Consider the following 26,598-nt stretch of genomic DNA (forward strand, 5'->3'; position numbering starts at 1 on the left):
CCACATGTTCGCTGATAACGCCCAGCTCTACCTCACCAACATCTCTTTCAATCCCTTCATTCTCTAAATTGTCTGACCTCTTGTTTCACACCAGCACTAGATGAACAGAAATAGATTCATAAATACCTTGCAACTAACTATTGGGAGTCACTAGCTGTGGAAAGAGGGAAATGACGACACATCCTGTGGATTGGTGTGCACCACCACAATGACCAGTGGTGACAGCAACCTGACAACAGGTGGCAACGTCGAAAACAACAACACACAGCATCACTTGGCAGCTTCATGTGCAGCACTTGTGGCAGAAACTGCCTCTCAAGGATTGACCTTCACAGCCATTAGCAAAGTTGGACCTAGAGAAGACACTCCACATAAATAGATTGTCCATCATCTTTCATAGATGGAAGGATGCTAACTAGCTTAAATGTTGGGAAGACCAAAGCATTTGTCTTTGGTCCCTGCCACAAATTCTTTTCCCTAGCCAGTGACTCTGTCCCTCTCCCTGGCAACTGCCTGAGGCTGAACCAGACTGTTCACAACCTTGTTGTATTTGACTCCAAGCTGAACATCCAACCACATACCCGTGCCACCAGTAAGACTGCCTATTTCTACCTCTGCAACATAGCCCAACTCTGCCCTGCCTCTGCACCTGCTGCTGAAACGTTCATCTGTGACTTGATTATTCAAATGCATTCCTGGTCAGCCTTCCATCTTCCATTCTCTGTAATCTTGAGGTCATCCAAAACTCTGCTGTCCATGTCCGAACTTGCATCAAGTCCTGTTGATCGATCACCCCTGTGCTTGGTGACCTATATTGGCTCCTGTTTAAGCAGCGCCTTGATTTTAAAATTCTCATGCTTATTTTCAAATTTCTCCCTTGCCCCTTCCAACATTTGTAACCTCTTCCAGCCCTACAACCCTCAAATATCTGTGCTGCTCCAAACCTGGCCTCGTGCACAGCCCTGATTTTAATTGCTCCACAATCAATGACTGTGCCTTCAGCTGCCGAGACCCTAAGCTCTATAATTCCCTCCCTAAACCTCCCTGCCTCTCTACCTCTCTTTCCTCCTTTAAGAAACTCCTTAAAACCTACCTCCATGATCAAGCTTTCGGCCATCTGTCCTAATACCTCCTTATGTGGTTTGATGTCAAATTTTATTTGTTAACACTCCTGTGACGTGACTTGGGACATTTTTCTACATATTAAAGGTGCTTTATAAATACAAATTGTTGTGGCAGTTATTTACATTTGCTGCAGCTGAGACCTATTACCAGCAGCAGAAAGTCAGAAAACCATCCAAATGTATATTTTCTTCCTCCAAATTTCTGCATATCTCTTCCAAGCTGATGACTAAACCAGTTTGAAAAGAAGCTCTGGAAATCCACTGCTTGATGTGCACTGCAGAATACAGATGGGGTGTGGTCCCAGTTTCAATTCATTGATCTTAGCCAGAATAATTGTGAGGGGGCTACATCTGCCCCCAGCAATCTTGATCTATCGAGGGAAATGTCAAACAGCTTTCCTGTTTGCTTCAGATCACCATGCAGTAACACATGATTTAAAAATCCACACATGTGGATGTCGGCTAAGGACAGGATTGGTGGTAGCTGCAATGCACCCTAAATTTCAATAGCTTGGCAATATTCACTGTCTGGCTTTCAGAGTGAAAATGGGTACTTGGACAAGGTACTGGGTGATTGTAGATGCCCACAGTATTAGTCCCCTCCATGTGAGGTACCGCCTTCTGGAGAAGAGAGGTAAGGGGGAAAATCAGAGGCAAGGGTTAGGAGAGGATGAAAACATTTTAAAATAATTTACTCACATTCTTAATCCTCTAACATGAATGATTTATTCTGGAGATGTTCACCTTTTAATATTTAATACCTTTTCACCACAAGGCCCTACTGCAAATCAGCTCTTAGATTAAGTCAAGATTATTTTTGCATGATTGAAGTTAGAGCACACTCCCTGTATTAGTATTAACAGAGCATACTTCAGTGCAGATTTTTATCTCACAGCAGGAAGCTGGCAGGAGCAGACACCCATTTCACCCAGGAGTATAAGTTGTAGGTCTGGCAGATGTTTAATACCACTGGTTAGCTGTTCACCCTTTTGGGGGTGAAAGTGACAGCTGGCCAGCATTTGGTCATGAAGATAAGGCAGCCCTGTAGCCACTCACTGACAACAAAAGAAGGCTGCTGAACAGAAGGTAAGCCATGGGTGGGGGGTGCTGGCAATGTTCTGAAAGTCTTCCAGGTGGCAGAGGGGTGGGAATTGTAATGAGAAAGTTTTTATGTTGTCTGGTGCAACATAAATGAGCTGCGTGGAGTTCGGTCGATTGAAGATCTCAAACAGGTTTATGAACAGCTAACAAGTATATACAGTGCAGAGCTATCTATTTACAGGACTTGCCTCTTGGTTTTACAGTTTGAGACTGGCATGCAGTCACATGACTGCATCCTGGTACTCGGCTCATTAGCATTGTTACGAGACTGCTCCGTTTCTTCTGTAAAATATGTCTTAAAGAAATTATAGTTGAATTCTGGACATTGAGTCATATGGAGATTGCTGAACTTTGTGTTTTAAAAAAAAACAAAAGGGAAGATCAACAGAAGGCCAGTTAGTCTTACTGGAAAGCATCAACCAGCAAGAGGTTGTGCTTGTGACTCTGAAAAGATGTCTGCAAGGGAATGATAAGCCAAGATTTATGGTTGTCATAGGACTTGTTTCTGGAAAATTTTAGTTTCATTTTTAACTGTTTAAAAAATCCAGTTGGTTTGGCTAAAAACAGAAGGAGGGAGTTGTTGTGGGCCTGCCAGGAGAAGACAGCTGATATCTCTCTTTGAAGAATCCCTGAATCTTTAAAGAATTCCTGCATCAAGTTGTACTATTTCTCTCTGTATTTGAAGAAACCTTTACTGCTATAGTGCTGCTATAAGGCCCAAGAAAAATCCTTGTTGCTGATTCCTGCTGTAAAGTCTGACTCGAGCTTTCTGTGCTGAATCTTTTGGAAGCCTACCCAAATGGATCATTAACATTGCCTGGAAAGAGCTATTTTAGGAAGATTCCATTGACAGCCGCCTATTCGCCTTTGGGACACCTTGCCAAAACAAAGGACTTTCATACCTTCTGTTCAGTCTGTGTTTTTTTTATTCCTTCTATTTCTTTGTAACAGCTGTAAACAAAAATCCCTGTTTTTCCCGGTTAACTGGTTTGTGTGTGTGCGTGAGGGCTAGGATAAAATAAGGGGCTTTAATAATTCCATCTGTGTGTATGTTTTACTTCATTATTGGTTACGACTTGGTTTATAATAAACAGATAATTTAGTTATTTATTAAAGAAACTTGGTTGGTGTGCTTTATTCTGGGGGAAAAAAAAGAGTATCTGATTGACAGTTTCGGTAAGTGGGAATAATTAAATATATGTTGTGACCTGTGGAGAAGTGGGACTGAATTAACAGTGCACTCCTCCCACCTCAGTCATAACAGCATACTAAGATGTTAAAGGAACATCACTCTTAAAGGCAATCACACAACAGGAGGCAGGGAGTCCAAGGTAGCAGAGACCTGATATTTCCTTGTGGGGCCCAGAGAAGCATTGCTGTCTCTCCTAGCTCCACAAACAATAGGCTTTCCATTTACCTACATTGGCTCACTGACTGCCCAACAGCTTTAACTGGCAGCATTGGCACTGTAGGTGCCCCATTCAGGAGTGGGTTAACATAACATTGGGGTCCTATGTGGCGGGCACCACATCCACCACCAACATTAGAGGTGTTAAAATGGGGAATCAGAAGGAACTATGCAAGAAATGGAGCCGCTCGATATTAACTGCTCTCCCGTTCCATTCCCATTGATTTGGGAGAGTTCCAACTCCCTTCCCCCACCCTTCCCCATTAATGTCATAATGCTGAATATAGAACATATTCGGTAAGTAGAAGATCTGAATAACTTGCAAGTACTGTAAGCACAAGTGAATTGTGATGATCTCATTTTGGAGAATGACTGATGTGTATTTCATGTTCAATTTAAGACTACTCCATTTAAACCATGTGATAACAGAGGATCATGTTTATTTTATGATTATATCAATTGTACTTCAGTCTGAATTTTATAAATGCGTGTCTATGTATAAAGTGGCTTCCACCACACTATGGGCAGATACAATCCAACAGGTGTCTATTAACATCTACTCATGGAGCTACCTGGACCTTAGAGTGCTGACAAGTTTAGCAAATGCCAACTCCCTGTGTTAGACACTTCTTTAAGAAAACAGTTTTTTGTTCACCACAGTTACATTACAATAACCAAGCTACTCGTTTGTCAGTAGTGTAATCATCTCTAATACTAATCTGATACATAAGATGAAGCACTTAAATACATTTTTAAAAATGACCTCTGATTGAATGAAAACTAGCTCCACATTCCAGTTTACCAACCAATGAGGTATGAGGTTCAACATATCCACATCATAAATATAACAATATCAATTTGTGACATTATTTCACACATCAAATACAGAAACACTTATTTCATCAACAGTGGCCTGATCAATACTTGTGTGCTTATTTGCAGTGCTGTAAGGTTTAATTTTCCAGTCATTGTACATTGCTGTTTGTGGGAGATTGCTGTGCGTAAATTGGCTTCTGCGTTTCGTACATTACAACAGGGAATCATAGAATCATAGAGTGGTTGCAGCACAGAATGGGTATAGCTATTCAGCCCGTCATGTCCATGCTGGCTCTCTGCAAGAGCAACTCACCTGATCCCACTCCCCTGCCTTTTCCTTGTAGCCCTACAAATTTTTTTCTCTTCAAATAATTGTCCAATTCTCCTTTGAAAGCCACAATTGAATCTGCCTCCACTCTCAGGCAGTGCATTACAGATCGTAAACACCTGCTGGGTTAAAAGGTTTTCCTCACGTCCCCATTGCTTCTTTTGCCAATCACCTTAAAACAGTGCCCTCTGGTTCTTGATCCTTCCACCAACTTCTCCCTATCTGCTCTGTCCAGACCCCTCATGGTTTTGAAAACCTCTATCAAATCTCCTTTTAATCTTCTCTTCTCCATGGAGAACAGCCCCAGCTTCTCCAATCTTTCCACGTAACTGAAGTTCCTTATCCCTGAAACCATTCCCATGAATCTTTTCTGTACTGTTTCTACTGCCTTCATTTTCTTTCTAAGTGTGGCGCCCAGAACGATACACAACACTCCAGTTGAGGCTGAACCAGTCTTTTATATAGGTTTATCATAACTTTCTTGTTTTTGTACTCTCTGCCCCTACTTATAAAGCCCAGGATCCCGTATGCTTTATTAACCACTTTCTCAACTTGCCCTGCCACCTTCAATGATTTGTGCACATATACCCTCAGGTCCCTCTGCTGCTGCACCCCCTTTAGAAATGTACCCTTTATTTTATATTGTCTCTCCTTGTTCTTCCTACCGAAGTGACTACACTTCACAAGCGTTTCATTGGCTATAAAGTGCTTTGGGATGCCCCGAGGTTCTGAAAGGCACATTATAAATGACCTCTCTAACTTCCTAGTGCTTGAAATAATAACAAGAACAAAACAACTTGTTATCAGTGTTGATTTGTTTATTGTATTGGAATTTGTAACTTACATCATTTCAACTGTTCAATGCCAGGAGCTTTTTGATTTACTGAATTTGGTATCCTATCTGTGGGCTGATTTGTGTTAGTAATAGGTTAATTAGTTGATTGAACAGATGGTGTGATCAGCCTATTGGTATCTGCTTCTTCTTTTAGCAATTGGGCTGTTGTGTGTATCAAGAGAGCACAAATTTGAGTTTACTAACTAACAGTCCCTATTGAGCACTGAGAGATTGTAGAGTGCAAAATTGAGCCCTAGGCAGGAGATCAGTCATGAGGTGTAGTTAGCCTAAAAATATATTTGAGGAGGTTAAATCTCCAAGTTGTTTTATTTTATTAAAATTTTGAGAACAAATAGTTAATGGGGGGAGAGGGGGGTGGGTGGAACAACTGAAACCTGGAATGTGTGCGGTACCCGCACCGTGTAGGAAGTTCTAGATGGTTCACTTGTCTGGCATAACCCCACATGTGGGAAGCTTGTCTGACTATTTATACTCAAACTCAAAGTTTTTGAACTTGAGAACCTGGGGATTTGCCGTAACAAGCAGGAGGCAGAATGGGTTTGTGGAATGCACATTCCAGGATGTGGTTACCCCTCAGTAAAGTGAGTTCATAAAAATGGGAAGTGATGATCATTTACCAGGGTGGTAGGAAAGGACAGAAGGCAGTGTAGGGATCCTTCCAAATGTGTTGAATTGACATCAGCACTGGATATCTATGATAATGGCAACAACTCGGAAGAGACACAAGTATCACTGTGTTGTTGCTGATGAACCAAAAAGGGAGGAATAAAATGCAGAAATGCAACAGCAATTTGGGATTCCATAACTAAAGAATTAGTGGGTATCTTTGTAGACACAACCGGGACTCCCAAATGTTGTGCTGCCTCCCAGGTGATCAGGTAAGGGTATATAATTCAGCGTAGTATAGAATATACAGAGGAGGAGCAAAAATGTCAATTATAATGGTGAAGTGCAAGGTAATGAAGAAAAACTGGAAAACAGTAAAGGTTTTCATAAACACAATGTGGAAAGAAAGGAGATTTTTCTAGGTAATGAAGGAATTGCAAAGATACTAAACGAGTGCTTTGGTTTTCACAGAAGAGTATGATGCTGAGAATGAAAGGGTACAATACGAAGAATGCCATATTGTGAGGGTATGTATATTCATTAAGATGATAGACATTAAGATGATAGAAGTGAAAGACTTTATTTTAATTGACCCCATTTTCTCCAACCTGTTATAACTACAGATTTAAAATGACATCATAGAGGTGCTCAAAATTAAGGTTTTGATAAGATAAATAAGGAAAAACTATTTCAAATGCTCTGCTGAGTTGGCAAATAGAGAGCATAAACATCACCCAAAGAACAAAGGGAGAAATTTGTTTCTTTTTTTATTATGCAGAGGGTTATTATATTTTATATTTAGAGATGCAGCACTGAAACAGGCCCTTTGGCCCACCGAGTCTGTGCCGACCAACAACCACCCATTTATACTAACCCTACAGTAATCCCATATTCCCTACCACCTATCTACACTAGGAGCAATTTACAATGGTCAATTTACCTATCACCTGCAAGTCTTTGGCTGTGGGAGGAAACCGGAGCACCTGGGGAAAACCCACGCAGTCACAGGGAGAACTTGCAAACTCCGCACAGGCAGTACCCAGAATTGAACCCAGGTCCCTGGAGCTGTGAGGCTGCGGTGCTAACCACTGTGCCACTGTGCAGTATATTGAATATCCAAACAGAAGCAGGGGTGGGGTGGTGGGTGGAATGCATAATAGCTTTTAAAAGGGAAAATACACATACTTGAAAAAGAAAATATAAAGGCAGGAGACTGAGACTAAGTGGATCACACTTTCAGTAAACTGACAAGTGCAATGGACCAAATTGCCACCACATGTGCAAGAAAACTCCAGGCCCTGAAATTCCTTGGCTCTGGGAAGGCAAGAATCATGATTTCTGTCCTGGGTGTAATTCCCTGCCTAAGCCACACCATCTCTCCACCTCCTTCTCCTCATTTAAGAACCCCTTTACACTCTACCTCTTTGACCAAGCTTTTCATCACCCCTCCTAATATATTTTCCTCGGCATCTATTTTGTCTGATATATGCCATTGCAAAACACCATGAGACATTTTTCTATAGTAAAAGCCTCACCTATACTTTAGTTACCTCTGAGCTTGGCTATTCCAATGGTGTCCTGGCTGGCCTCCCATCTTCCACCCTACAGAAGCTTGAGCTCGTGCAAACCTCTGCTGCCCGTATCCTAACTTGCAGCAAGTTCCGTTCACCCATCACCCCCCCGGGGCTCGCTGACTTACATTGACTCCTTGTCTGGCAATGCCTCATTTTTAAAATTCTCTTCTTTATCTTCAAATTCCTCCCTATCTCTTTAATCTCCTCCAGACCTTCAACTCTTTGAGATCTCCATGTTCGCCCAAACTCTGGAATTCCCTCACTAAATCTCTGTCCTTTTAAGATGCTCCTTAAAACCTACCTCATTGACTAATCTTTTGATCATCTGTCCTAAAATCTCCTTGTGGCTTGGTGTCAAATTTTGTTTGACAACCCTCCTGTGCAGTGCCTTGGAATGTTTTACTAGGTTGAAGGCACTACATAAATGCATGTTATTTAAAAGGGGGTTTAATCTATACTTGGACATAAAATATTATACCATCTTGTTTTCTGACAACAGCATTTTACAAGTAGTCATCTGGTTATTGAACCATGTTTGCTTGAAGCTTTTTAGCTAACACACCTATCCCCTGTAGCATGCAGCAATTTGCTGCTGTAGGAAAGGGCAAAGTCACTAGTTACAAATGACAATTATGAAATTGCACAAGATAATTCCCATCAGCAAAGTAACACCTGGCAGGAACAACGTGACAACGAACTGTGTGGATGAGAAATTGCAGAAATATATCGTCACAGTTGGAGGAGTTCTTTAAATGGGTGAAGTGCGTGCATGTATCAGTGATGCATTAACTGCCTTCATTCCAAATGCTGAAAGCGACAGTTCTGTCAAAATGTAGCTATTATTAGCTACAGAAGCAGCAAGTGCGTCACTTATTTGCTTTTTATTCTGCTGAACTATGGCTGATTGCACCATGATAGCATACCAGTTTTGAATCAAATTGAATTCCTCATTATTTTATTGCCAAACTAGAATGTGATAATAAGCACAATATGACAGTATTCAAGTATTGCTTCCTTCCAATGCAACATTTTTCCACTGGTTATTTCATTTAAAACACTGCAAAACAGTGAATTGAGTGGCTCAGTGGATTTGCGCACATGCCTTTCACCCAGGTGGTTTGAGTCCAGTTCACACTTAAACTCCTCTCCCTGCTAAACTATAAGGATCCAATGGGGCATTTAGTTTGGGTAGAATAAAGCTTGCTCGCGTTGTGTATAGATATACTGTGCCTGGATTAATCTGGCACAATCAGCATTTACATATAGTGCGTCTGCAAGGATGAGAGAATGCAGCAGGGAGGGCGTAGTTCTAAGGCTGGAGCAAGTATCTCTTTGTAGCTGGATGAGAAAAGTGGCCCGAGCAAAGATGTGTGAAATAATAAAAGGGAAGCCGAAGCATCTTTAAAATGACATGAATAGTTTGCTAAAACACTGTAATGATTTTACATCAGTGACATTGGAGGGTGCTTGAAGAAGAATAAGGAGGACATGTGCATTCATCATAGTGGTGTAACCAGAACCATCAAATGAACAGCATTCAATGACGAAGTCCATTGTGGGCTAAGAAGGAATAATGGTATTGTGGAGTTGAAACTTTTCCTCTTTGATGTTATAGAGCAAAAGATCCTAATTAAATTTGTTTTCAACTTTCTTTCCACTCTCCCTTCCTCTCTAGGGCTGATGGCTTTCACTCCTACTGGGGTATGGTACCATAGGTGCCAGTTGCTTCACACTGCCTCTCCCAACTCTATCTTCATGTGTACATAGACAGCAACGCCAGTGGGCTGCGCCGCTGAGAGAGAGCTTCACAGCGAAGCCTAATTCTGTCCTCATCCGTCATCTCCATACTTGCACTTTCCAGGAGGGATCATTTGATAATTCACAGGAGTAGCACTCTCCACTGTCATTTTTCACCTCCCTAACCTGTGCATGGAGGCCAAATGTTCCATTGGCTGAAATTAAACAGCCCATCCGAGATCTGGATTTGAATCTGGGACCTATTTTTCCTTTGATTTCACTACACACTTATTTTGCTGAGCTGTAGGCGGTGGCGTAGTGGTATTATCACTAGACGAGTAACCCAGCGACCTAGGGTATTTCTCTGGGGACATGGGTTCGAATCCCACCACAGCAGAAGGTAGAATTTGAATTTAATTAATAAATCTGGAATTAAAAGCTAGTCTAATGATGGCCATGAAACTATTGTCGATTACTGTAAAAACCCATCTGGTTCACTAATGTCCTTTAGAGAAGGAAATCTGCTGTCCTTACCTGGTCTGGCTGACATGTGACTCCAGACCCACAGCAATGTGGTTAACTCTTACATGCCCTCTGAAATGGCCTAGCAAGCCACTCAGTTGTACTTAACCACTACGAAGTCAATAAAAAGGAATGAAACCAGACGGACCACCCGGCATCGACCTAGGCACCGGAAACAACAACGGCAAACCCTGTCGACCCTGCAAAGTCCTTCTTACTAACATCTGGGGCTTGTATCAAAGTTGGGAGAGCTGTCCCACAGACTAGTCAAACAACAGCCTGACATAGTCATACTCACGGAATCATACCTTACAGACAATGTCCCAGACACTGCCATCGCCATCCCCGGGTATGTCCTGTCACACCGGCAGGACAAACCCACCAGAGGTGGTGGGACAGTGGTATACAGTAGGGAGGGATTGCCCTGGGAGTCCTCAACATCGACTCCGGACCCCATGAAGTCTCATGGCATCAGGTCAAACTGGGCAAAGTAACCCTACCGGGTAAACCTACCGCCCTCCCTCAGCTGATGACTCAGTACTCCACCATGTTGAGCACCGCTTGGAGGAAGCACTGAAGGTGGCAAGGGCACAAAATGTTCTCTGGGTGGGGGACTTTAATGTCCATCACCAACAGTGGCTCGGTAGCACCACTACTGACCGAGCTGGCCGAGTCCTAAAGGACATAGCTGCTAGACTGGGTCTGCGGCAGGTGGTGGGGAACCAACACGAGGGAAAAACATACTTGACCTCGTCCTCACCAATCTGCCTGCTGCAGATGCTTCTGTCCATGACTGTATTGGTAGGAGTGACCACTGCACTGTCCTTGTGGAGACAAAGTCCCGCCTTCACATTGAGGATACCGTCCATCGTGTTGTGTGGCACTATCACCGTGCTAAATGGGAAAGATTTCTAACAGATCAACAATGCAAAACTGGGCATCCATGAGGCGCTGTGGGCCATCAGCAGCAACAGAATTGTACTCAACCACAATCTGTAACCTCATGGCCCGGCATATCCCCCACTCTACCATTACCATCAAGCCAGGAGACCAACCCTGGTTCAATGAAGAGTGCAGGAGGGCATGCCAGGAGCAGCACCAGGCATACCTCAAAATGAGGTGTCAACCTGATGAAGCTACGACACAAGACTATCTGCGTGCCAAACTGCGTAAGCAGCAGGCGATAGACAGAGCTAAGCGATCCCATAACCAACGGATCAGATCGACGCTCTGCATTCCTGCCACATCCAGCCGTGAATGGTGGTGGACAATTAAACAACTAACTGGAGGAGGTGGCTTCACAAATATCCCCATCCTCAATGATGGGGGAGCCCAGCGCATCAGTGCAAAAGATAAGGCAGCAGCATTTACAACAATCTTCAGCCAGAAATGCCGAGTTGATGATCCATCTCGGCCTCCTCCTGACGTCCCCAGCATCACAGATGCCAAACTTCAGCCAATTCGATTCATTCCGCGTGATATCAAGAAACGACTGAAGGCATTGAATACTGCAAAGACTATGGGCCCTGACAATATTCCGGCAATAGTACTGAAGACCTGTGCTCCAGAACATGCCGCGCCCCTAGCCAAGCTGTTCCAGTACAGCTAAAACACTGGCATCCAGCCTGCAATGGAAAATTGCCCAGGTATGTCCTGTACACAAAAAGCAGGACAAGTCCAACCCGACCAATTACCGCCCATCAGCCTTCTCTCAATCATCAGTAAAGTGATGGAAGGTGTCATCAACAGTGCCATCAAGCGGCACTTGCTTAGCAATAACCTGCTCAGTGACGCTCAGTTTGGGTTCCGCCAGGGCCACTCAGCTGCTGACCTCATTACAGCCCTGGTTCAAACATGGACAAAAGAGCTGAACACAAGGGGTGAGGTGACATCAAGGCAGCATTTGACTGAGTATAGCAAAACTGAGGTCAATGGGAATCAGGGAGAAAACCTTCCGCTGGCTGGAGTCATACCTAGCGCAAAGGAAGATGGTTATGGTTGTTGGAGGTCAATCATCTGAGCTCCAGGACATCACTGCAGGAGTTCCTCAGGGTAGTGTCCTGGGCCCAACCATCTTCACCTGCTTCATCAATGACCTTCCTTCAATCATAAGGTCAAAAGTGGGGATGTTCGCTGACGATTGCACAATGTTCAGCACCATTCGTGACTCCTCAGATACTGAAGCAGTCCGTGTAGAAATGCAGCAAGCCCTGGACAACATCCAGGCTCGGGCTGATAAGTGGCAAGTAACATTCGCGCCACACAAGTGCCAGGCAATGACCATCTCCAACAAGAGAGAGTCTAACCATCTCCCCTTGACATTCAACAGCATTACCATTGCTGAATCCCCCACTATCAACATCCTAGGGGCTACCATTGACCAGAAACTGAACTGGAGTAGCCATATAAATACTGTGGCTACAAGAGCAGGTCAGAGGCTAGGAATCCTGAGGCGAGTAACTCACCTCCTGACTCCCCAAAGCCTGTCCACGATCTACAGGCACTAGTCAGGAGTGTGATGGAATACTGTCCACTTGCCTGGATGGGTGCAGCTCCAACAACACTCAAGAAGCTCGACACCATCCAGGACAAAGCAGCCCACTTGATTGGCACCCCATCTACAAACATTCACTCCCTTCACCACCGACGCACAGTGGCAGCAGTGTGTACCATCTACAAGACGCACTGCAGCAATGCACCAAGGCTCCTCAGATAGTACCTTCCAAACCCGCGACCTCTACCAACTAGAAGGACAAGGGCAGCAAATACATGGGAACACCATCACCTGCAAGTTCCCCTCCAAGTCACACACCATCCTGTTTTGGAACTATATCGCCGTTCCTTCACTGTCGCTGGGTCAAAATCCTGGAACTCCCTTCCTAACAGCACTGTGGGAATATATACCCCAAATGGACTGCAGCGGTTCAAGAAGGCAGCTCACCACCACCTTCTCAAGGGCAATTAGGGATGGGCAATAAATGCTGGCCTGGCCAGCGTCACCCACATCCCATGAATGAATTTTTTTTTAAATTAATTATTCCTATGCATTTCATCTTGTACTTCTCTATCATGGAAACAGCCTTTTTTTGCGCTCTTTAGTTTAAATGGATTCACTAACCTAAAATGGGTTAATTTAATGTGATGAACAAGGAATGCCATATGACCATGCTACATATTATTTAAGTTCATATCCCTATCAGGTTGAAGCCTTCAGCAATATTGTTAACTTACACAGACTACATTAAATTGCAACCTTCTCCTCCCCTCCCACACATGTACACACACATCTACCCTCTCTTTTATTCATTGCTGATATCAGTTCAAGATGTCTGCTATCTTCTATTTTGTCTTGATTGTGATGTTATTTACAATTACAGGAGCCCTTTTCCAGACTCTTTGTACACTTCCAGAAGAAGAAATTGCAAAATAAGTCAAAGAACATGACTTTGCTTTGTTTCAAATGTTTTTTTTTTAATTAGCTGTTTTTGTTCTATCACACTGATCTGTTTGCCAGTTTGGTTATACACCAGTTTTTAATATTTAAAACTCACAACCAAGTAGATACTGGATTAGTTAAACTGGAGCAATGGAGGTAATCTTTGGTATAAATTCATCTTGAAGTCGATGGAAAGAAAATCATATGGTATGCAAAATGTACGGCCAATTTGCTATCACCCATTTTGCACAACCTCCCAAGATTAATTTATAACCCTCTGCCATTATGCTATTAATACTAATGAAATTGCAATTGTTAATATAAGGGTTTCTTAGAAATGGGTTGGCAATTCACTTTAGCCTGAATACACACACTGCATTTGAAGCAGGATTCAGGTTTAGAATCCAGGCAAATAAATTTTCATATCCATAAAACTGCATAAGTGAAGGTTATGCCAGGACAAGAAGGTCCCAGCTTCAGCATGCTCAGCGTCATCTTTTCATTTTATCTATTTGCTTTTTGACCTTTATTCATGTCTTTTAAAGATAAAAAGTACATGCTGTCCTTTTAAATCAAGTTACTGAAAAGCATATCCAAAAACCCATATCTGAACCATAAGTACAGTAACTTGTGGTAGGTTGGAGCTGTCCTTGGCAGGGCAAATCTAAATTCGACTCCAATAAAAACAAAGTGCTGGAAATACTCAGAAGATCAGGCAGCATCTGTGGAGAGAGAAGCAGAGTCAATGTTTTAGGTCTGTCACCTTTCATCAAAAGATTAGACAAGAATTAAGTTTTACACAAGTGAAGGGGTGGGGGGTTTGGTGGGGAAAGAGAACAAAAGGGAAGGTGTGTGATCAGGCAGGAGAGATTAAATAACAAAGCTGTCATGGGACAACGGCAAAGAGTGTGTTAATGCTGCTGAGTATTTCCAGCACTTTCTGTTTTTATTTCAAATTTCCAGCAGCTGCAGTATTTTGCTTTTATTCTAGATTTGACTGTAATGCCTGAGTAGTAAAATTAAAACTATAGTTTTTCTGCTGCTTAGTTAGTCAGGGTCAAGTCTTTGATTTTCTCCATTAAAGCTGCTTTTTACAATCTTTATGGCTTGAAAAGGGAAGATATATATTAAACATTTCCTGGCTTCTTAGTAAATTCCCATCGCAGTCTTTCAGCAATTTTTCTTTGAAAACCAACTGAGTTAAATTTCAAAAATCTAAACGGCTCTACTTTTATTAAATTTTTTATTCCATTTGAATTTAATCAGTCTCTACTGCTTGCCAAGTGTAACCTTGGTTCAGTCACTCGAACTCTTGCTTTTGAGTTCAGAATCATGGGTTCAAGCTCTTCTCCAGGATTTAAATGCAATCCAGACTGACATCTAGTCGAGTAGTGAAGGAGTGCTATGTTATTAGAGGTGACTTCCTTTGGATGAGCTGTTAAGTCAAGGTTCCATCTACCTGGGCAGATAGGCATTAGAGATCCCATGACACTATTTTAAACAACAGGGAATTCTCCCAGTACCTGGCCAATATTCTCTCAACCAACACCACAAGAAGAAATAAATAGTTAATTCATTTCTCTGTTTGTTGGATTCTGGTATATATAAAATATCTGTCACATACCCCTACAACTATCATAATCATCCTGTGCAATTAAATACTTTTGAAACACAAACAGCTTTGTGATATCTCTGAGATGTGATGAGGTATGAAGAAATATGCATTTTTTTATTTTTACAGAGGTGCAGAACTGGTGAACCTGGGTCAATAGTGTGACCTAAAAACAAGAAATGCTGGAAATACACAGCAGGTCTGGCAGCATCTGTGGAGAGAGAAGCAGAGTTAATGTTTCAGGTCAGTGACATTTCTTCAGAACTGGCAAATATTAGAAATGTATAAGGTTATAAGCAAATAAAGTGGGGGTGGGGCAAGACAGAACAAAGGAGAAGGTGTAGACAGGACAAGGTCACAGAATAGCTGACTAGAAGGTTATGGAGGAAAGGCAAACAATATGTTAATGGTGTGTTGAAAGACAAAGCATTAGTACAGATAGGGTGTTAACGGACTGAACACCCTTCTTGTTTTTATTTCAGATTTCCAGCATCCGCGGTATTTTGCTTTTAATTCAATAGTGTGACCCTTGATCCTTTTTCCCAAGACCTCCAAAGGTTTCAATAATTTGTAATTTTAAAAAGAATATTATGTTCCTTAATAACTTCCCTCCCCCTCCCCCACCCCCAGGCTTTTCTCTTCCTTCCTGGCTAGTGACGCATCTGGGGGAACATCACCTGGTTCCTTACAATCCATCTATTTCTTGCTCAAATGTTTATTCTTATGTCACACTCTGAGAGCTGGGTTTTGTTCCCAGCCCGACGTTGGGCTCCATGGTGGTGGTGGTGGGGAGGGGCTGGGTCAGGAGATTGGAGCATCAGAGGCCCACCATGGAATCTGATGCCGTGATTGCTGGGCCTGATCTTTCCGGTGGTGGGGAAGCTCCATGATGGCCCTTCCGCTGCTCTGTGAAGGGACCGTGCTTTAAATATTGAAATGATCTGTTTGCATATATTTTAATGGAATTCGGCATGATCCAACTAGCTGTTTCCAACCTTCAGCTTGATGTGCAACACGCACATGCATTCACGTTCCCATCCTTGGAAAGCTGGTGCCATCGTGGTGAGAATCCTTGGCGCCTGCCAAGGTTGGTAGGTAATGCCCTGCTCTTAATCATTTTTTGCAGCAAACTCGGACATTAGCATTAAATTTAAATAGCCAGAAATGGCGGGGATGGGGGTGGGGGCATGGTGTTGGAACTCTGTATCCATTAATAAAGTATCGGCAAGGAGGGTGGAAGGGCTGAACTCTGCATTGCTCTGTTGGCAGGGGAGGTAGAAGGGGCCAACTCTGCATGTTTTGCATAGGGGAGGGGGGTAAGGGCAAACTCTGCATCTTTGGAACTGTCTGCAGGGCTGCCAGCCTTTTAAAAATGATGCCAACTCCTGCTCCTGGTCTCGGGTGACACGGCATCACCAAGGCCACCCCTGCCACTTGAATGGAGGGTGTGGGTGGCCATCATATGGCCAACATGCATATGTTAAAGAGCCGCTGGACGCAAGATCATGGCGGCATGTGGCCCATGCGTGCTAGCCACATTCTTTTCATCCGCCGCCACTCCCAGCGGCAGGAGGGTTAACAGAGGAGGCATCAGATCCATATAATATCTCTGCACATTTAAGGGTGAATTTATGCACACTCAATGTGCAACTGTATTAGTAGGGAATGCAAATTGAAAATCATGCTTAAGTGTTGGTGTTACAACCAGGTGAGGCAGGGGTCCCCTCTTAACGTTTTCCTGGTTTGGCCGTAACAGGGTTTAATTTTTAAAACACGTGTTTTTAGCTTCCCCTCAGTGAGTCCTTGCTCACTGCTTTCCTATTGTGATTGCAAAGAAATCAGGCAGACAGGCTTTCTCAAACTTACACATTTTTTGTTTAAATCTATTAACCTTAAAACTATAATTCAGTTAAAACTACGAAAGTTAGACGACGTGATCACGCTATCGTGCATACGCAATAAACACACATGCAAATAGATATAGAAAAGGAGAAAGAACCAAAGGGGAAAGGTTTGAAGCAGTGGATGGAATGTAGCTACTGGTTTTGGATTGGATGGAAAATCTTTGATTAAGTCTTGCAGTTCTCGTTGGGGCCCAGTGCACACTTTCAAACTTGTTTCGCTGGTCTTCTGTCTTGAGGCTTGAGATACTTCCATGGGTCCCTGGAACTTTGCATGAGAGAGAGAGACAGAGAGAGGGACGCTCTCTTCTTGAAGTTTACTTGCAGTCTCTAATAAAACTTCTGTGCGCACAATTCAATAAACTCTCATGTTGGTCAGCAGGTTAGTCATGTGACTAGCTCCTTATTTGGAACAGCCTCTCCTGTCTGTGGATTACTTCAAGTTCCAGGCACACTCAGGGTGGAGCAGGGTGGTGGGTGGTGGAAGGCTGACTCAATGACTCTCAGTGTCTCTTGATCACCACTGTGGATAAAATCCATCTGGCTAAGTGAAACAGGGAGTATTCCAACTGTCTTCTTCATGCAGCTATCTTTTAGAATGCAAATGTGCAGCCATGTTTTCAGCCACTGTCCTTTAGAATGCAAATGTGCAGCCATGTTCTCAGCCACTGCTGTGGTCTTTATAAGCCAGTTATTTCAAGTCCAATAACAGTTCAAAAATAATGTTCCATATGATGAAATTAATATGTCTCATTTTGACAGTTGTGGTTTCCGTCACAGTTGGTCAGTGAATTTTATGCATAATTTCCAGGATGGTCAATTGATAATGAGCAGGAACAATGGCAAATTTCCTCCTCCTTGTGCCAGGTGAATGAATATTGTTGATCGGCTAAATTTCTTGCTTTTCATTTACTTGTGTCTTTGGTTTACTTTACAAAGCTTTATGGACCAGGAGAGATCATAAATTGTTCCTTTTAAAATATAGTTCCAAAACTTGACTAAGAATTGCAATGTGCTTAAGGACCTCAATAATAGAGGCCACAGATATTGCAAAGCAGAATGGTTATGAATCTGCAGAATGTTGGCCTCCACTAACATGGAAAGTTTCCTTGGTGAGCAGAGGAGAAATCAAAATTTTTACTGTTGCATGGTCAGCAGACTTCAGTGTCAAAGTGCAGACACTTGAATTTGCAGGATTTTTTTTAACCACTTTAACTTCATCCCCCTCTTATGAATTTTCACTTTGGGGTTGGTCAGACTGCTTCCTAAACCCACTACTGGGGGGAAACGGTCACTCACTGGGATTTTAACTGGCATGGTGACAGATTCCCTGCCCAATTAAGGGCAGCAGGTGGCTCACAAAGCTAGAGGGCCAATCAAAGGCCTTCCATCTAGTGAGGATCAGCAGAATGCAGTAAATGGTAAGTAACTGAGAGGACACTTCAACATGGAGGCACCCACTCACCAACCTTTTAAAAAATTTAATTATAAAACAGAAAAAGAAGCTAAGCCACACTGTTGGGGAGTGAGGGGGAAGCCTCGGTGGTGATGAGATAGTGGGGAATCCCTCTACAGGGGAGCCTTTGACTGCACCAGGGCCCAGGCAGGCAGGGAGGGCCTGTAGACTTACCTGGAGCACTGGCCCCTCTGGCCTGCCACTGGGTGCCCACCTCCGGGCAGTTTAACTGCCCCCGTGACATCAGGAATACTGGAGGCTGACTGGAAAATCCAAGCTGGCCTTCTATAAATGCCCTTAACAAGCTTAATTGGTTGCCCACCTCGAACCCGCATCGGCAAAAATGGCCGGCACCAGGAACGGGGTCGAGAAACCAGTTCGATGGCCAGCGTTGGTATTTTCAGGCCTTGACCGCTTCCATTCTCTACCTCGGTGGGGCCTGAAAATCCTGACCCCCCCCCACCATTGGGATATTAACTTCAACTCTGGTCATCCTCGAATAGCTGCACCCAAATGTCTGAACTTTGACAGTAGGCTATACACTATTGGTTAGAGAGGATCACAGCCAAATCTAATCCTGTTTTCATGCAAAGTCCACATGCTCACTTCAGTAGTTGTTCCTGGATAGTGATCATAATCCCTTCCTTGATCTGGCTGTGATCAGCGAATGCAGTTCAGACTGAAAATTTAACGTGGATCTTGCTGGTCTAAATGACTCAAATACTTGCTGATTAAACTAACTGATCTATCATCTTTTACAATATTTTTCTAGCAGAGATTGTTTTCTAATGTTATAACCATGGGAGGAAAAATTGCTCTGCATTACAGACAGTACATGTGCTAAATGCGAATGAAGGTATAGCAATTTAGTGTATCAGTATGAGTTCAGGTCAGATGTTAAAACCTGTTAGCATAATGGCAGTCGACAGTACTACCTGTAATTGGCCAACACTGAGTGCTGGGCGATGCATATGTAAGCTGGCCACCTCCAGAAAGTGTGAACAGCCTTGGGTAGATGAGCACCTGGAGGAGGTGGTGGGTCCCTTGCTGAAGGAAATGCTGTCAAAAAGCAGCTAATTTTTAAATTAGTCCATAGCATCCACAACCTGTAATCTGTGATACAACTACAGTTTCTAACAAATCAATGAAAGAGCAACTATGGACAGTCAGAAGCACAACACCAGGATTCATGACTCTGCCTTAAGTGTGGACGACAAGTCATAGGAGCTTTAACACTAGTTGACTGATGATCTTCAATCTCACATCCCCATCAAGTTTATCATCAAAGCTGCCTACCTTTTGTAATATCACCTGTATATATCCCAAGGACACTGAGGAGAACTCCCCTGCTCTTCTTCTTCAAAATCGTGCCATTGGGTCTTTTATGTCCACCTGAGAGGACAGACGGAGCATGATCTTATGGCCCTGTCCGAAAGACACCACTCTCTCAGCCTAGAATTAAGGAGAAATGACCACGTATCTAGATTAAGGGCGGCACAGTGGCGCAGTGGTTAGCACTGCAGCCTCACAGCTCCAGTGACCCGGGTTCAATTCTGGGTACTGCCTGTGTGGAGTTTGCAAGTTCTCCCTGTGTCTGTGTGGGTTTTCGCCGGGTGCTCCTGTTTCCTCCCACCACCAAAAGACTTGCAGGTTGATAGGTAAATTGGCCATTGTATAAATTGCCCCTAGTATAGGTAGGTGGTAGGGGAAGATAAAGACAGGGGAGGATGTGGTAGGAATATGGGATTAGTGTAGGGTTAGTATAAATGGGTGGTTGATGGTCGGCACAGACTCGGTGGGCCTGTTTCAGTGCTGTATCTCTAATAATAATAAAGAGAAAGTTGTTGAAAGCATCCAGTATAGGTTTGAAGAGGGATGATTGTGCTTGACAAGCTACATAGGGCCAGATATATTCTGGCAATGGGGGTCCTAGTGGTGATCCAGAAGGTGGGGGAGAGACCCCACCTTGGACTTCTGTCAGATCCCTGTTGCATTTTCACAGCTGGCAGGCAATTAACTGCCTGCCGTTGGGGATGCTGTCCCTTTAAGGGACAAGATCTCGTCTCCAGAGCTGCCAGCCAATCAGAGGGGTACTGCAGTACAAAGACTGGAGAAGACCCTGGGAGAGGTGTGGGGTCGGGGTCACCAGGAGTGTTCAGGCAGGGTGGAGTTGTATTTGCGAGGGAACGGCTGTCGCTGGGGAAGCCCTTTGGGGGCCATGGATTCCCTTCTGACCACCCCCCCCCCTTTCCTCAACCCCGTTAGGAGGCCACAAGGCTTTACCTGGTGGTATCCCCCCATGGCGGCAGGCCCCACCACCTTCAACAAAATTGAGGTGGAAGCAGCCCTTAATTGGCCATTTAAAGGCCTCAATTGGCCAGGGGTAGGAAGGCCATCCTCAGCCTTCCCCACCCCGGACAAAATGGCAAGGGTCCTGGGAGATGTTGGGAACGGTGCCCCTGCCATTTTGTTTGCCCCCCCACCTGCCTCCATGCCCACTTTCAAGGGCAGAATAAAATCCTGCCCATAGAATTTTTTCAGGAGGTAATAAAGCCTTTGACATGGTACCACACATGGGATTACTAGTAAGATTAAGAAATATGGCATTGGGGGTGGGGGATAACAAATTGGATTAAAATTGGTTAGAAGGGAGAAAACAAAGATTAGGAGTTAAGGATTGTTTTTCAGAATAGTTGAAAATGGGTAGTGATATCCCACGATGTTAAATGCTGTTTACTGTATATATCAATGATTTGGATATTTTCCTAGATAGAGTCATGCCAACATTTGCAGCTGAAGGTGTAGGCCAAAGGGATATTGATAAGGTGAGGGAATGAACTAAACAGTGACAGATGGAATTCAGTGTCAGTAACTATGTGTATTTTGATTTAAAATAAATAACAGCAGTAATTATACTTTGAATTGAAGTAGGTTCGGTGCTTTGGAAGAGAGAAGGGTTTTACGGGTATAAATTCACAGGACAGTAAAAACAGTACCTCAGATGGATGAAGCTGTTAAAGAAAAGCTAATAGAATTCTACGTTTTTTTGCATGAGTTATAGAATATAAACACACAGGCATTTGGTGGGCTTGGCTGTTAAAGCAGTAAGAGGTGCACCAAGTGACCTAAAACAGACAAAATGTCCATATGAGACTATAGGAAAGTGGAAACAAATATATTGAATAGAAAGGAGATTGCCCTTAAAAAAAAGTCTGCCCTGATGGGAAAGTTCTCCACTTGCTACAAACACCCTGGATTGGATTTTGTTCTCCCCCAAACATCGGGTATATGCTATCACTTACTCAATTTTGCATTGACACTAGCTCCAAAGTGTCTAACCTGGAAGAGTTTTTATTTTTTTTAATTTAGAGATACAGCACTGAAACAGGCCTTTCAGCCCACCGAGTCTGTACCGATCATCAACCACCCATTAATACTAATCCTACACTAATTCCATATTCCTACCACATCCCCACCTGTCCCTATATTTTCCCTACCACCTACCTATACTCGGGACAATTTATAATGGCCAATTTACCTATCAACCAGCAAGTCTTCGGCAGGTGGGAGGAAACCGGAGGTAACCCACGCAGACACAGGGAGAACTTGCAAACTCCACACAGGCAGTACCCAGAATTGAACCTGGGTCGCTGGAGCTGTGAGGCTGCGGTGCTAACCACTGCGCCACTGTGCCGCCCTTTTGTATATGAGATAAAGGGAAATACACTGAATGATGTGAAACATGGGTGAGCGGGAGCAGCTTGCAGTGGCAGAAGGAGAAAGGCATTTGTGACTGGAGGGTCAAGAGGTGGTACCTCTTGGTTAACAAGACTGGGCATTTAGATCTCAATGGCCTTAGTTTTGATTTCTTTTTCCAACAAAATTTCTTCTGTACAGCAAAACCAATTCTGATAATGCTTGTCCCTTTAAGTTGCTGCAGGCCTTTAAATTCAATAACAGCATATTAGTTCCCATCTCCACAATGGGCAAGTTTTGAGACAGTTATTTCTGAAGATTGCAGTTCAATAGAAATATTAAATTGAGGTGGGGTCTATACTCATAATGTTAGGTGGTGTGATTCACACTGTCATGCTTTGTGTTGCATTTATTTGCCAAATCAGAATATGAGATGATGTTTCTTGGGGTTTGTCATGTGATTTACTCCTCCATACATTGAACAATTATTAATCTTTTCCTAGAGTTAGTAAACATGTACATTGGACTTCTTAATAGACCTTATCAAATAGATAGTGAGAACTACTTCTGCAGACAGCAAGTCTAACGCAGAATGCAACTTTTTATTTGCAAAATGTTGCCTGTTACCAAGTGAATGAGGGCTTTCTGGGTACATTAGCTTTCACATAATCCCAGTTTTTTGTGGGCTCGGTCAGCATTTATTGCCCATCCCTAATTGCCCTTCAGAAGGTGGTGGTGAGCTGCCTTCTTGAACCGCTGCAGTCCTTGGGGTGTAGGTACACCAACAGTTAACAGTGATATGAATCATCTCACTGAACATATATAGAGCAAAATAGGGTTTACTGTAATTGCACTTAAAAAGGAACATCCTACTCCTCATTTAATGCAATTTCAGTGGAATGAGAGTATTCTTTTCTCTCATGAAGGTCACCAAATGAGATAATATGCCAGCGCCATCTCTAATTTTGCCATACAATTGCATTAAATGATTGTTTCTTCCACCAAACAGGAACAACTATTAAAAAATGGACATTTGTCGTGATCAATAGAATATTGATTACATAAAAATGAATTAGCGATGGGATTGTCACAGTTATCATTTTTTTATTTGAATTTTTAATGTGGAAAATAATATGGCTTTAGCATTAGCAATAGTTGGTATTTGTCTCGTGAAGAATGGGCAAAATAGTTGATATGGAAGATACAAATGTTATTGGAGTTTCTGAAGAAATAAGCATGAAACGGATAAAGATTAAAAACAGAGGTAAAATGATGGGATAAGGATCTTAGTCACTGGTTGTAAAAAGTGGTCGGCATCCTTCCATCTACATGAGATGATGGGCATGCAGCAAATCAATTGGCGATGGGATAGTTTCACATGGTTGTAAAATTTGTGCATAAAATAACTTTAAGACAGTCCTAATTCCGTTGTTAGTAGATGTGGGTTCACAGCAAAAAGCCTTCCAGAATTTTACACAAATTGCCACCTAAATTGGTAATCTTAGTAAAAGGCCATAAATAAAATGGCCAAATTCAGTCTTGTGCAGCAGAGGTGTTTTTCTTAAGCTGAAGGAAAAGACACTGGGACAGAGCACAGGAAGCTTAGTTCTGCAGTTGCTGCATGCTTGATATTGACATTGGGCATAATGCAAAATGGGCTGCGGTGAGGAAATAGTTCTATTCCTCGGTACAATATCCCACACCTCGAGTACAAAAGTTACAAGTTTTATAAAGAAAGGATTCACTCTTCAAGGTAGAGATGACTAGTAATTTCAGTATCTGTTGAAAGGAGATGACAATTTAAAAACCAAAACAAAAATGCCTGCTTACCCTCATTGTTCATGAATTACATAAGAAAATAAAATGAGCACACTAACAGAACAAATAAGATAATCATTATATGCATCAATTGTCCTCAAAGATCATGTTACTCTGCAATTAACTTTAATGAAACAGATTCTCTGTAAATTGACCATAAACTGGTTTTGAATTATATTCCAACAAAGTGCATATTGTTGTCGGATTTCTGGTTCTATAATTGGCAAAGTTAATGTGTCTTTTCTTGCACAGGCTGATATGAGTGGCATTCCCCATCCCACCCTGGAGCTTTCCTGATGACCATGAAACAAATAGAAGTTTGCTGCAAGGTCCTGAGATGAACTGGAGCTAATTATTAAGGCCGCACATTAGCAAGTGTAGGTCTAAATCTAATAAAAAATCCTATTTGATGATCAACTGGAGATTCCAGTAAAGTATCCTACAGTAATCGGTAGAACTTCTCTGACTATTTACCTTATGGATGGCAAGGGATAATGTCAACAGGTCAACTTTTAAAGTAAAAATTTTAAAGTCGGCAGCAAACTTCATGATCAAAATATTGAAGGTCAGAGCTATATTACAATGGAACTCTATAATCCATTTTATGAATTTGTTGCAGACTGTCATGGGATCCATCAGTGTGCCTCCTGCTCAAAACTGAACTTTTTCACAAAACCATACATTATAGATTGTTGTTACAAAATGTGATTTAAGATTGTTTTCTAGTAATTATAACGAAGATATGCAGTGGTTTGAGGCTGTCTCTGTAGTGATTGACATTGGGCAAATAAAATTTAGCATGAACGCAGGGTAATTAAAATGGCCTTTGGTGGCTAATCGGTCTTGACCACAACAGGAAGAGCTGGAAGTTGTCACATTTCAAGATTACATTGTATCTTCTAATAAAGTTGGAAGTGAGGAAATATATTATATCATTGCAGCAGGACAATGAATAAAATGATAGAAGCTTTGTAAACTTGTTCCTTCAGCTCTGAAAACTAAATTAAATAAATCAAGAGACTTGTCTCTCGAAAGGACTTCCAGATCAGTTTCCACATTACCAAATGCAAAGTCTGAGTGAGAATTGATACTGACCTTTTTTTTGCTTTTCTGATAATCTTGTTGAAATACTAGTCCAGAACTTTGCCTTCCTGCCAGGGCACTGAAAGTGAAGGCGCTGTTACAACCCTTGCTGCTATGTGCTATCTAATGTATTCAGCAATATCTACCAGTGCTTCTCTAGGGATAGAAGAACTTTGGAGAAAAAGTTTTAAAGTTAGCAAACGGGAAAAGATTTTACCCCTGTGGTGCTGGATACTTGTGATTCTGTCTGTACATTGATAAAGAAGCTTTGGTTTTTAGTAATTCTATGTTTGGGTTAGTCTGGCTCGCAGACATTTCAGACTGTCTTAAAGTGCTTTACAGCCAATGAAGTAACTTTGAAGTGTAGTCACTATTGTAATATGGGATAAATGTCATGGGATCTCTGTTTATCATTTCATCTGAAAGACAGCACCTCCCACAGTGTAGCACTCCTCCGGTACTGCACTAGTGTCAGACTAGATTTTTTGCACTCAACTCCTGGAATAGGGCTTGAACTCCCAACATTCGGACTCAGAGGTGAGGGTGCTACCACTTATATTGATATAGGTATACATATTTATATTGAAGTCCATTTGCTAATCACACACCAGATCTGCAAGTTTATTCATGTCTTCCTATATTTTGTTGCAGTGGTCCTCTATTAACCATAACCTCCAATTTGGTGTGTGTATAAATTTTGAAAGTGTACTTCTGATTCCTGATTCCAAATTGTTTGTGTAAATGGCGAATGACAGTGGACTCAGCACCACTTCTTACCTTTTGCCAGCCTGAGTAACTGCCTTTAACCCCGACCCTCTGTTCTTTGTTTTGTGTGTTTGCTAAGGGGAAAAAATTTAAAATAATTTTTAAGAAGTAAATTAGTGTGTTACTTCCTTTTGATCTTGTTCAGTAATGACATTATTCATAAAATCACATAATTCCTCATAAATGAATACATCCATCTGGGAAATGGTCTTGGAAATGGAATAGATTAATTTTATATTGAAAACATGAGGAAATGTAATAGGTGCTAAATAAAGTAGGGGATTTCAGGTTAGCCTAAGTTACTTATTTTGTGACATTTTTCCTGTCATGTTCCAAGTGACATAGCAAATCCTCATAGCTCCCTATAATTCAGTGCAATGTTAGCTATTCACATTGTTCATTAGTGGCGGCTCGTGCTCTTTTTTGATCTTGTCTATTGTAATGGATGATTGATTCCTTTTTCACTTTGTTTCCTTAAATGATCATTATGGACTCCATTTCCAAAACACTGCCTTCTCTTTGAACGGTAGGAGGATAAATGTCCAGATCTCCCCTGCTGCCCTCATTGCCCCCCACCACCACATTGAGAGCAATATATTGCTCGGTGCCTTAAAGCTAATGGAGGGCTGCTGACATTCTCCCAATTATAACATCCTGTCTTTCATTCACAGGGCCCAGATGACATCGCTAAAGCAGATCTGTCTCTTAGCCGGCTATGTACTACTAAAATGCTTCAAGCATTTATACTGTGTTTTTCCA

The 26,598-nt window shown here is 42.4% G+C and overlaps 1 long non-coding RNA gene across 1 annotated transcript; it reads left to right on the forward strand.

Moving 5' to 3' along the window:
* Positions 1–2,027: 2,027 nt before the first annotated feature.
* On the forward strand, positions 2,028–25,028 carry LOC137384996 (uncharacterized). Its single transcript, XR_010977717.1, has 4 exons — positions 2,028–2,210; positions 6,711–6,766; positions 15,250–15,363; positions 24,244–25,028. It is a non-coding gene; the product is annotated as an uncharacterized lncRNA (long non-coding RNA).
* The last annotated feature ends 1,570 nt before the right edge of the window (positions 25,029–26,598 follow it).

The sequence above is a fragment of the Heterodontus francisci genome, chromosome 27 (assembly GCF_036365525.1).
Source record: "Heterodontus francisci isolate sHetFra1 chromosome 27, sHetFra1.hap1, whole genome shotgun sequence".
NCBI classification, from domain to species: Eukaryota; Metazoa; Chordata; class Chondrichthyes; order Heterodontiformes; family Heterodontidae; genus Heterodontus; species Heterodontus francisci.